At 37.1% G+C, this 13,639-nt stretch overlaps 1 protein-coding gene and 3 pseudogenes across 1 annotated transcript in view; 3 read left to right on the top strand and 1 right to left on the bottom strand.

Moving 5' to 3' along the window:
* Window positions 1-13,639, bottom strand: part of EYS (eyes shut homolog) — a 1,591,614-nt gene that overhangs the window by 782,594 nt on the left and 795,381 nt on the right. The window lies entirely within an intron of this gene.
* LOC106984208 (CUGBP Elav-like family member 2) lies at window positions 503-1,631 on the top strand (annotated as a pseudogene).
* LOC106984209 (iron-sulfur cluster assembly enzyme ISCU-like) lies at window positions 1,695-2,854 on the top strand (annotated as a pseudogene).
* LOC106984210 (leucine-rich repeat-containing protein 17-like) lies at window positions 4,314-5,138 on the top strand (annotated as a pseudogene).

Below are 13,639 nucleotides of genomic sequence, written 5' to 3'. Positions count from 1 at the left end.
CTAAAACCAAGAGTTGGATGCTTAACCAACTGTGCCACCTAGTTTTCAATAGTTTTTTTTTTAATAAACACTAGAGTTCTGAGAAGTATTTGTTGCTTTCCTTCAACTTGGGCTTGTTTGATGGTATTGTCATGATTTTACTGGTGATAGGAGTATTAGGGATAAAGATAGCAAAACTCATTTTCATTAAGTCATATCAAGTATACCCTTTAGAAGGAAGTAGCCATATACATCCCACACTTAGGGGTAAAGAGTTATACTATATTTCCTTAAGGGGCAAGTGTCTACAATATAGATGATGATGCTCATCATTGTGAATGTTAAAATGTATTTGTGACTGTAGCTAAATATAAATATGCCATAGAACTGTGAAGTCTATGTAGTTACGTAAACTCAATAAAGAAATCATTTTGGATAATTTACAAAAAAAAAGCGCCCCCTTCCCTCCCCCCCCCCCCATCCTGCATCAGAGCGCAGAGCACGCGCTGAACACACAACTTCTGCCTTCAAGCTGGATTTTCTCCCTGACAAGATGGTTGAGGGCTGCCTGCTAATTCCTGACAGAATTAAAACAGTACAGCCAACAGATGAAAAGTGCTTTGGGTCACTCAGACCAACGAGACCCAGATCCCATTAAGAAGATTGTTGGACAGATCCCCGGTCCTGGTTGGACAAGAAGCTGGGAGAACTTTTTGAGCCTTATGGAGCCATCTACCAGATCAATGTCCTCCCTGACTGGAGTCAGAACCCTCCCCAGAGTAAAGGTTGTTGTTTGGTAACATTTTATACAAGAAAAACTGCACTTGAGGCCCAGAATGCACTCCACAATATTAAAACTTTACCTGGGATATATCATCCCATTCAGTTGAAACCTGCAGATAGCGAAAAGTCAGATGCCATGGAAGACCGAAAATTGTTTGTAGGAATGGTTTCGAAGAAATGTAATGAGAATGATATCAGTGATGTTTTCTCCATTTGGCCAGATAGAAGAATGCCAGATTGTCCCGGGACTGACGGGCTGAGTCGAGGCTGTGCGTTTGTCACATTTTCTATAAGGGCAATGGCACAGAATGCAATCAAAGCCATGCATCAGTCTCAGACCATGGAGGGCTGCTCCTCACCCGTCATAGTCAAGTTCGCAGACACTCAGAAGGACAAAGAGCAAAGGCGCCTCCAACAGCAGCTGGCACGGCAGATGCAACAGTTCAACACTGCCACCTGGGGGAACCTGACAAGTCTGGGCGGACTCACCCCACTGTACCTGGCACCTCTGCAGCAGGCCATCTCCTCCAGCAACCTGGGTGCGTCAGTGGCATTCAGCAGACGGCTGGTATGAATGCCCTGCAGTTACAGAACCTGGCGACGATGGCAGCAGCAGTGGCTAAGGCCCAGACCTCAGCCACCACCACCAAGCAAACCCTTTGTCCACCACGAGCAGCACCCCAGGAGCCCTCGTAAGTCCAGTGGCTGCTTCAACCCCCAACTCCAGTGCTGGTGCAGCCATGAATTCTCTGACCTCTCTTCTGACTCTGCAAGGGCTGATGGGAGCCACTGTAGGACTGAATAATATGAATGCACTAGCGAGTACCATCAACAGACATAGCTCCCTGAAAACAAGGGATTTGATTTGATCGCCTGCTTGGTCTGCAAAGTAACATGCCAGTGGGAATGGCTGTCCTCCTCAGCACATGCTCATGACTGCTGTGCGAGGTCCTCAGGTCCGTGTGTATGCCTCTCTGCATCCCATCTGTTGTGCTTTGTTGGTATTTTTCCTACATTACCATGAGGGACTACAGACGGACTCTGTTGAATGGCAGAGAGGCTATGACTATGAAGTTCTTGTGTGGAGTCTATGTCATACAAATGTTGTTTCCGGCAAGGACAACAGGCTTAAATTATTTTGTTTTTTAGTTGTTTGCAATTGGGGTAATAAAGGTATGTATAGTCCATGGGGAATTAAGAATGTGTCTAGTTTCAAACAGTCCCTATGAAACAGTGTGAACCAGGAAAAGTGTTTACTTAAACCAAAAATCGTGAACAAAGAAACAAACAAAAAACACAACTGTCTTCTGCTTAGCCTGTGCAGGCGCAAGCCCAAAAGACGGCGGCGGTTCGAGCCGGCCTTCTGAGGCGGGCAGGGTCCGCCCTGCCGCTCTGAAGCCCGCATCTGTCTGCTTGGCAGCTGTCGGCTCCCACCCGGCTCTATCACAAGACAGTTGTTGATCACTGTGAAAATCCGAGTAATGTGCGCTCCCTTGACAAGACATCAAAAAATGTTGGATATGGATTGGTGGGAGCTCCAGCATGTGGTGACTGGATGGAATTACAGATTCAAGTAGATGAAAAAGGGACGACTGTGGATGCCAAGTTTAAAACATTTGGCTGTGGTTCTGCAACTGCCTCCAGGTCATTAGCCACAGAGTGGGTAGAAGGGAAGACGGTGGAGGAAGCCCTGACCATCAAGAACACAGACATTGCCGAGGAGCTCTGCCTTCCCCTCGTGAAGCTGCACTGTTCCATCCTGGTGAAGATGCAATCCAGGCTGCCTTGGTGATGACAGACTGAAACAAGAATCCAAGAAAAGAGAGGCAGAGAAGAAATGAGCCCTCAGCTAAGCGTCTAGCAGGTCATATACACTGTTTGTCCACCCGCCACGCAATCACCGTAGATGTTCAGAAGCCCCTGACACTACAGTAAAAGAGCCCTGAGACATGCACAGCACTTGCTGGTCACATTGTGGCTCTAACGCAATCAAAATACACAGTTTACTTGTTCCAAATCCCATGCTTTATTTCAGCCCACTTCTATTGCCTTAACCCAGTTTGTGTATATTTTGAATTGTGTTCATGGCCTGAAAACTAAAATCAGAAACGAAGTCTCAAGTATGGTAGTCCACGAAGTACACAAATGCCGAATTTCACTTGAACCTATCTGAGGAAGATTACCAGTAGAAGGCTTTGGTATGATTATTTGATACAGCCAATTACTGTACATAAAACAGGTTTGCATACATATATATAATAATGTAAGACCATTATTTTATTATATATGTATGCAAATCTGTTTTATGTACAGTAATATACACATACAGTTTTATATACATATATATGTGTGTGTGTATGTCTCTGTGTGTGTGTGTGTGTGTGTGTATATATATGTATATATATATGTATATATATATACATATATATATATATTTAGTTCCAGTATAGAAACCCCATGTTGAGATGGTCGGGAGTGAAAACAGGTAAACGTTCAAGCAAGGATGGCTGGTTTCTCAAGGCTACGTGATAAATTTCACATATATATAATATATATATTTCATATATATATTGTCTTGAGAGAAAACTGAAGGAGTAGCTAACAGTCTGTTAGGTGAAAGATCATTAAAACAGGTTCTTTGATTACTGATAAAGGTGTGATTTTTGGCAGATTTGTTGGAAGGCGTTTAAAGAAGTGAGTGATAATTGGTATAATAAAACTCCTTCTAGGGGTGCCTGGGTGGCTGAGTTGGTTATCTGGCTGACTCTTGATTTCAGCTCATGTGGTGACCTCACTGTGAGTTCCATTACCATGTGGGGTCTGAGCTGGTGCTGAACCTGCTAGGGAGTTTCCCTCTGCCCCTCCCCCCGTTCTCAAAATAAATAAACTTAAAAAAAAAAAACCTCCTTCTGTTTCCCTATAGTTATGCATGTGAACAAGGTTTCTCAGTGTTTAATCTCTGAAAATGGAATGTAGGAATGTGAAATATATATATATATATATGACATATATACATGAAATATATATGATATATATGTTATATATATGTCATAAATGACATACATATGAGACATATATATGACATATATATGACATACATGAGACAAATATATATATGACATATATATGTCATATATATGACATACAGATGAGACATATATATGTATGTGTGTGTGTGTGTGTGTGTGTGTGTATTGTTCCTTGAACATGTATATTATCACCTAGCCTGGAGAAACCAGCAATCCTTGCTTGAACATGTACCTCTTCTTGCCCCGGGCTCATTTCAACATGGGGGTTTCTATACTGGAACTCTACCTGGCATCTGATTCCTATTTTGGGACCATTTCAATTCTTTTCTCCAATCCTACTATTATCTCAAATGGGACATCTCGAAGGACTAATGACTAATCAGCCCATGATCACACATTACTTTGGTGTCATGGATTTGGTATTTTTAAATTTTAGAGGGGAACTTGCTATCACTTATCTATCTATCTATCTATCTATCTATCTATCTATCTATCTATCTATATGTCATATATATATGACAACACGTGGCATGTACTCATGAGATGGAAATGCTTATTTCAATGTTGCGGATTCCAAGAAACCCAGATTTGGGGAACTACACCAAGTGTGAAAGCCCACAAGATCTAAAAATCAAAAGCTGCTGCAGATAAACCTTGAACAGTTATGAAATGAAGAAGAAAGGGAACAATTAGACCTGAAACCCCAATGTCAGGGAGACCCCCAGTCATCAAGCCCGAGGTAGACTCTTCTCTTTGCTACAATTACATGTTTCCCACACAAACGCTGGACTGCAAACAGAAAGAGTAGAAGAAAGTTCCAAACAACATCCCTCCAGACATTGTTAAACTTGACTTGTCATACAATGAAATCAACCAGCTTTGACCCAAGGAGTTTGAAGGTATTCATGAGCTAAAAAAATTAAACCTCAGCAGCAATGGTATTGAATTCATAGATACTGGTGCTTTTTTAGGATTCACACATTTAGAAGAGTTAGAATTCTCAAACAAAAGTCTACAAAACTATGATTGTGGTGTATTAGAAGACTTGTATTTTTTGCAACTCTTGTGGCTCAGAGATACCCTTGGAAATGTGACTACAATATCCACTACCTCTACTACTGGTTAAAGCACCACTACAACGTACAATATAATGGCCTGGGATGCAAGATGCCTGAAGAATACACAGGGTGGTTTGTGGGAAAATATGTTCACAGTTACTTTGAAGAATGCCCCAAAGACAAATTACACCCTGAGACATTTGATTAAGGTCGAGAAGATGATGACTGGGAGAAGATTCATAGGGATCATGTAGCAGAGTGCAAGAATCCCTATAGTAGGATAACTTAGAAATTATTCTGGTTGCAACTAGTTTTGAATTGCTATACCGGTGTCAGAAAACCATATGTTTACATTTTGATTAGCTGTGTTGCCTATTTATGCAGTATCCAGCTAAAGGAAGGTTCCCTTAATTATTATTATTATTGCGAGAAATTCTAGCAATCAAAGGAATGCTTTCATCCTGTTTGCCTGCCTGTTTGCAGACCAGCCTTTGGCGAAGATTCCACACTGGTAAACTGCAGGAGGTGGGTCCTACTGATGGCATTGGAATTTCATATGTCCTGTATATATGTTTTTACTGCCTTTTGCAAATAAAATTAAAAAAAAAACTTGGTTCATTTAATATATATATATGTATATGTATATATGTGTGTATATATATATGTATATGTATATATATGTGTGTATATATATATGTAAATATATATATATCATGTATATGCATTCCTAGCTTAAGGAAGAATATATACAACTATATGTATATATAATAAGCCTTATTATGTATATAAACTTTGCTGAGATTTGAGTGGTATTGTTTTTAATCTATAGATCAAGTCGGGGAGAAAACAAGTTGGGGAGAAATAACATCTTAAAAATATTGAGTGTTCTAATTAGTAAGAAATATTTCTCCATTGGGGTGCCTGGGTGGCTCAGTCAGTTAAGCATCGACTCCTGATTTCACAGGTCATGATCTCATGGTTCATGGGTTCAAGCCCTATATTGGGCTCTGTATTGATAGTGTGGATCCTGCTTGAGATTCTCTCTCCCTCTTTGCCCCTCCCCAGCTCATGCTCTCTCTCTCTCTCAGAATAAGTGAATAAACATTTCTCCACTTACTTAGATTGTGAATAAGAAATATATCTCAATTTATTTGATCATGTTTATTTCATGAGTGTTTTGCAGTTTTCCACATACAGATGTTATAGGTATTTTGTTAGATTTATACATAAGTCTTTTATTTTGGGATGGTTGTTTTGTAAGTGGTATTTGTTTTTTGTTTCTTTCTTTCCAATATACCAATGTTCATTGCTAGAAAGCAATTGATTTTTGTATACCTTATATCTTGCAAACTTGTTAAAGCATCTTATTAGTTCCAGGGGTGGTTTTTGAAGAAAAAAAAAGAGATTCTTTGGAGTATCCCACAAAGACAATTATACCATCTGTGAATAAAGACAGATCAATTTCTTTTTGTCCTATCTGTAAATATTTTATTAGGTTAAGGAAGTTCCTACTAATTCTTAGTTTTTTGACAGCCATTATCATGAATGAACTTTGACTTTTCTCAGATGATTTCTGTGCATCTAATATTATAATTTATGGTTTTTCTTATTCATCTGTTAATATCATATGGTCAAATGATACATGATATGCTAATATGACTGATATGATTATATGTTTTTTAAATTATTTGTGAATATGATTAATTAATTACATAGATTGGTTTATGAATGTTAAACCAGGCTTCCTCTCCTGGCATGATCCCCACTTGTTGATTTCGGGCTTGAATACAGTCCTCTTCTTGAAATCTGCAAATGGCTTATAATTTTAATTTAAACTTTTATCATTAAACTTTTACTCTTTTTGCAAGGCTGTGTCATCTTTATATTCTTAGCTTGAATAATGAAAAGATTCTATACATCCTCTTACTGTTTTGTTTTTTGTTTTAGAGAGAGAATGGGAGAGGGGGGAGGGGAAGAGGGGCAGAGGGAGAAAGAGAGAGAATCTCAAGCAAGCTCCAGGCTCAGTGTGGGACCTGATCCCATGACTCTGGGACTATAACTTGAGCCAAAATCAAGAGTTGGATGCTCAACCAACTGAGGCACCCAGGCTCCCCACCCATCTTTAAAATATAGAAATGCATAAGTTTTTAGCCCTATACTCTATAAAAATATTTATACCATGACTAAGAATAATGCTTAATATATCAAATAATTGAGCTATGTTTATTGCTGTTATAGGTAATTTAATCTCAAATATATCTATTTACCTCAGAAACATCTTAATGGGATTTCTGACATATTGAAATGATGTACCTGGTTTGTTTATACAAAAAGATGTATTAAAGAACTAATAATACACCTCTGTCCTAAAAAATAACAAGCTGAACAGACTGAAAAATTAAACTATTCCTGGTCCACAAGAGAGGGAGGGAATGGGGCAAAACAATTATCCCAACACTGAAGAGACAGGGGAATACAGGGAGTCCTGGGTTACTGGCATAGAGACTCACACAAGGAAATTGAGATGGGCACCAGAGCCTGAGAAGAAAGCTTGAGCTTTAATTGATGCATTGCTAGAGGCTTGGTGTGGAACAAGTCTGAGAGAGAAAATTGTTCAGGGACTGAGTCATACGAAGGTCCCACAATATTTTGAGATTTACCCCCAGAAGCCTGACCACGTTCCAACAGTAAATATCAGAGAAAAACCTCCTCCTGCTTCTGACAAGGGAAGGGGGGAAAGTTACCATGTTGAAATACACCAGAACATTCTGCTTTTTTTTTTAAATGTTCATTTATTTATCTTTGAGAGAAAGAGAGAGTAGGAGCAAGGGAGGGGCACAGATAGAGGGAAACAGGGAATCCCAAGCAGGCTCCACGCCCAGCACAGAGCCTGATGCTCAGCTCGATCCCAGAAACCATGAGATCATGATTTGAGCAGAAATCACGAGTCAGACACATAAATGACTAAGCCACCAGGCACCCCCAGAACATTGTTCTTAATAAGGGCTGCCCTCAGGAGAAGCTAGCTAACAAGAGTCTACCTTGCTGGGGTATTATCAGAACCTAACTCACCTATGGAAGGGAAATACCAAACTCCAATTAATTTTAGCCTTCCATGTGGGGAAAGGGAAATACCCAACTCCATCCCACTCTAGCCATTCCATCTCACCTATGTGATCTGAGAAACACTTGTGAAGTTCACAGTCCAGAGACATACTCACCAAAAGACTGACCCTAGTCATAGGACTATGGAATGCTTCCCCTCTTCCCACACTTAATCACATTATTAAAGGCCTATTTACAGCAATGGGATATTATTCAGTACTGCAAAAAAGAGTATAAAGCTATAAAAAGACATGCAGGAAATTTAGATGCATATTGCTAATCCAAAAAGGCTATGTATTGTAAGATTTCAACTATATGACATTCTGGAAAAGGCAAAACTATGAGTAGAATAAAAGGATCAGTTGGTTGCCAGTGATGGGGAGGGAGAGAAGGGATGAACAGGCAGAGTACAGAGGATTTTTAGGGCAGTGAAAATATTCTGCATATTATAATGGATATATATCCATATATATTGAATATATATTATCTATATGTATATTGAATATATTTATATGTCATATATATATTTAAACCATTGAACATACAACGCTGAGTGTATATCCATATAACGGATATATATATCCATTATACACACACACACACAGACACACACATATATATTTAAACCATTGAATATACAATGCTGGGTGTGAGCCCTACAGTAAACTATAGTTTTGGGTGATTATGGTGTGTCAATGTAGGTTCATTCTTGATAACAAATCTACCATTCTGGTGAGTGATGCTAATAATGGGGGAGACCATGCATGTGTGGGGGCAGAAGGTGTATGGGAAATATGGGAAATCTCTGTATCTTCCTCTGCATTTTGTTGTGAACCTAAAACTGCTAAAAAAGTCTTTTAAAACACTAGTAAGAAACTACTAAATTATGAAACTGTCACATCGAGTTTTTAACGCAAGACTTGATCTACAAAACTAGGGGAAAGGCCATAAAACACAAATTAATTATGAAGCATAGCAATTTAAAACACTGAAAGCAAATTTATTTTAATGAGAACTCAAAAGAAACTTTCATAGAGACACAACATCATACTTGCATTGAGTACTTGGTGCAAAAAAGTTAGTTTGGACTTCTATTAACAAGTGGTAGGAGCTACCCTCAAATGATGATTCAAGTTGGGAAATACTACTTCATCACCTGTTGGAGACAAGTTGCAAATAGAATCATTAAGTATGGTTTGTAGCTATTTTGTTAACAACCTTGCCTGGCCACTCTTCTATAAGCACTCTGCTGGTCACTACCTCTTGAACAAGCTCTTCCTGCAGATCCCACTGAAGTTGTAGATACTGTCCTTTTGATATGGCTATTTTTATTTCACATTTACTAAGATCAACATTGTGGTATTTCTATCCCATTATGTTCCTGTTCTTCTCTCTTAAACAGAGTGAAACATAATCCATGTCTGTTATTGTTCTTGTTTGTGGGGATCTCTATGGATTCCACCACATCAAAATAACCACTTGGGGAATTAATCAAGTTAAACTCTGAGGCACATAACAAAGTCTGCAAACATATAAAACAAATAAAATAATGCCTGGTATCATCCAATGGGGTAAGAAATAATAAGTAGTATTTAAAAACTGAATTTCCCTCCCTCCCACACAATCAGTTCTATTCAAACCTTTTTCTTTTTAGTTGAGATGTGTTACAATTGAGTTTTAATAAGACTTAATTCAACTTACATTATTAAACTCTTATTTTACTTCAAAATATTTACTTTCCAATTTAGAAAGTAGTATAGTCACGATCTCTAATATTCCATTTGCCAGATTTGAATACCATAATTTAGTAGGATGTTGTTTAATAACTATTAAGGAAGCAACCATATTTTAGCATCTTTTTTTGCATTTGCAAAGCATCAACATTAAAATATTAACTACAAATGCTCAGAAGCTGATCATTTATTCAATATCTGAAACCTTGCTGAAGCCAATAATTCTCAAGTTAGAATAGCTAAAAACTATCAAATATGCAAATAAATCACTTCATACAATTTCAGAATCCTCACAGTTCTTTTCTGTGATCTACTTTTTTTCCCTCTAATAATTAGTGACAACCTTACATAAATCCATTTGCTTTAGAATATACAAAATTATGGAGTGCCTGGGTGGCTCAGTTGGTTAAGTGTCTGACTTCAGCTCAGATCATGATCTCCCAGCTCATGAGTTCAAGCCCCACGTCAGGCTCTATGCTGACAGCTCAGAGCCTGGAACCTGTTTCATACTCTGTGTCTCCCTCTCTTTCTGCCCCTCCCTCACTAGTGCTCTGTCTCTATAAAAAAAAAATAAAAAAAATTAAAAATATGAAATATATAGAATATACCAAAATATGTAGTATCTATCCCTCTGAATGTTAGATATTTCCTTTACAGGTTACATAACTGATTGCACTTAGTAATTAGGAATTCATATGCTCTGCTTAATTTTGTGTATTTACTTATATCTTAGTCAAAAATTCACACATTCTGGAATTGTTGGCTTATTTTCATATAAATAACCACACTTCTGGAGAATAGCCATAGGCAAAATAAAACAAAATAAAATTATTTTACATCTCTCTTATCATTGTGTTCTGATGCCTTCTTAGTCCTGGATGATATATTAGGTAATTAGACTGGAACTGAAATGGTTATATAACTGAATTAGATCTAGGAATCCAAATATTTTTGCTTAATATATTCATGTGAATGACTATGGATTCACACATTGATTTTTTTTGCTCCTTTTGCTTATATCAATATTTTGATATAGTAAACAACCTAATTCCTGGGAAACACAACAGGAACACCACGTTGAAAAGTTGGGGATATCCTAGTGAGTAGGCAAAACCAATGACCTGAACACAATGGCCTTGATCATTTGTTCAAAAGATATTAGGCTATATTACTTATTTTCTGTACTATTCATTTGAGCATACTGTATCTTCTAAATATTTAAAAACATAGGAATTTTAAACTCCTGTGATTGATTTGTTGCAGAAATGGTGATAGACCAAAATCTGAATTACTATATGTATTTGTAAATGTTTAACTTAATTTTATTATAGCCTTAAGTAAACTGCATAAAGTATAATCCTAATTAATATGAAAAATAAGTACTTTTATTAGTATTTCCTAAATTATGAATCCTGAAGGCCATTTTTAACATTTTTACTTTTATCCTGATTAATTCTATTGTCATTTACTATTAATTATGCATACAAATTAAGAGAATATTCCCTGAAGGCAATTATTACAACAAAAATCTAAGTTTTGTGAGACCACTTTACAAATCAGAATATTGTCTAAATAGCTGCTGAAATTATATATATGGAGAGCAAAATAATTTAGATAAAAGGAAGCAATAATAACTACAACTCTCTCAGTGATTATGAATGCACAAAACTCACAATGAATTATTTTATTTCATATAAGTTTTCAATTAAACATTGCTTCATATTTGACTCTTGAGAGTTATTTAAGTTTCAGACTACTAAGTTGTTTTGATTTAGGATGCTCTACCTGCAGAAACTGAGACAAGGACTTAAACACAGGCTGCTTATTTGGGAGGTGATGCAAATAAGCAACAATGAAGAAGTAGGGAAAATGAAGCAGGGACGTAAGAGAGTCATCTAGGAATGTACTATTTAGTTCTTTGCCACTATGTGTAATGGTGCTCAGTCCCACTGTAGTGGTTTTAAAACTGTTCATCCTTTTCAAAGCAAAGATCCTAATTCTTGTCTCATCGAGTGTAGGCTCTACTTCATAATTCATTGCTAAGGTGTAGCCAGCATCTGGTCAAAGTGCGGCTTCCTCATTCTTCTCTCTTTGGTTCTCTCAGGCAAGCCAACTGCTGTGTCATGAAGATACTCAAGTATCTATGAAAAAGGCCGTATGGAGAAGAAGTAAATTCTCTGGTCAACAATCACATGAGTGTACTTGGAAGAGGACCTTTAGCCCCATACAGGTCCTTCATATGACTCACCCAGCTAATGACTTGACTGCAACCTAATGAAAGATCCTGAGCTAGAATCACCCTGATAAGCCACTCTAAATTCCTGAATCACAGAAATGTGCGATAATAAATGCTTGCTGTCTAAGCCACTGACTTAGTGGGGGGGGGCAATTTGTTATATAGCAATATATAACTATGCATTCAATGAGGACCATCTGAAAATCTGTGGAGAAGGCACAATAGAAGGTGTTCTGGAATGATTGAGAACCAGAGCAATTGTCCACTGACTCGTACTGCCCATTAGTCAAGGGTTGTCCCCATGGTATTAACATATTCATAGTCTAGATTGATTTATGAGGGGTTAATGGGTGTGTATGCTCACTAAGATCCCTCAGCTTCCCCCCCCAAAAAAATGTACAAGGTATAACAGTAGAGGTTGAAGTGAGATATAGTAAATGTGTTTAGAAACTTCCCAGCACAGATGCAATGGGATAAAAGCAACAAAACAGCTGCTACAAATGCCACATATGGAGCCCCAACCTATTTTGTATGTTAAATAACTTCCCAAAAAATAAAGAAAAAAATGGAAAAAAGAATTCAATACACTTAAACTACACTGTGATCTTATGTTAAGAGAAAGTTTTTTCTTCTACATTCTGCTTTTAGGAATAATTCATTTAACATAAAATAAAGCAGACTCTACCCTGGGAATTATTTTTAAGAGATAATATGCAAACAACCAGAACCAACCTGGGCAATGAAACTTATCTTAATCTATTATAACCTGTACCACTATGTCTATATTACTCTATTATGATCAGAATGATTTTATCAAGGCAAAATGCTCAATTACTATTCAGAAACTTTGCATATTTATAATAAACTGCTATATTCCAGCTTGCAAAATACTATTATATAGTAACAATGGGTAAAATTTCTACCTATGTACAAGGCATGTTGCAAGGTCATTTACATACATTTGTCAATCCCTAAAACATAATACAAGATAGATATTATTTTTAGGCTACCAGTGATTGGAGCTCTCTATCTGGCCTAAATTTAAATTAAAAAATTCACTACCTGGTATTTACCCAAAGAAAATAAAAAATAATGATTTGAAAAGATACATACATGCACCCCTATGATATCACAGTATTATTTACAATAGCCAGATATAGGAACAGCCTATATAACATCCTTAATGAATGGATAAAAAATATGAGGGTGTGTGTGTGTGTGTGCGTGTGTGTGTGTGTGTGTGTACACAGAGAGAATAATATTACTTAGCCATAAAAAAAAAAAGAATGAGATCTTGCCATCTGCAACAAAGTGGATGGATTTAGAGGGTACAATGCTAAGTGAAATAAGTCATTCAGAAACAAATACCACATAATTTCATCATATATACAACTTAAGAAACAAAATAAATGAATAAACAAAAAAGAGATAAACAAAAAAAATGAATGCTTAAATACAGAGAACAAATTGGTCATTGCCAGAGGGGAGATGAAAAGGGGGATGGGTGAAATATATAGAGAATTAAAGTACACTTATCTTGATGAACACTGAGAAATGTATACAATTTTTGAAACATTATACACCTGAAACTAATATAACTCTGTATGTTAATTATACTTCAATTAAAAAAAAAGCCACTTGGCAGGCACAATTTTAGGAGATTTCACTGGAAACAATAATCCCCATTCCAAATCCTGATCCACTCAGATACCCAGG

The sequence above is a fragment of the Acinonyx jubatus genome, chromosome B2 (genome assembly GCF_027475565.1).
Source record: "Acinonyx jubatus isolate Ajub_Pintada_27869175 chromosome B2, VMU_Ajub_asm_v1.0, whole genome shotgun sequence".
NCBI classification, from domain to species: Eukaryota; Metazoa; Chordata; class Mammalia; order Carnivora; family Felidae; genus Acinonyx; species Acinonyx jubatus.
Note: the sequence above shows the minus strand (reverse complement) of the source record. Positions and strands in the feature narration are given on the sequence as shown.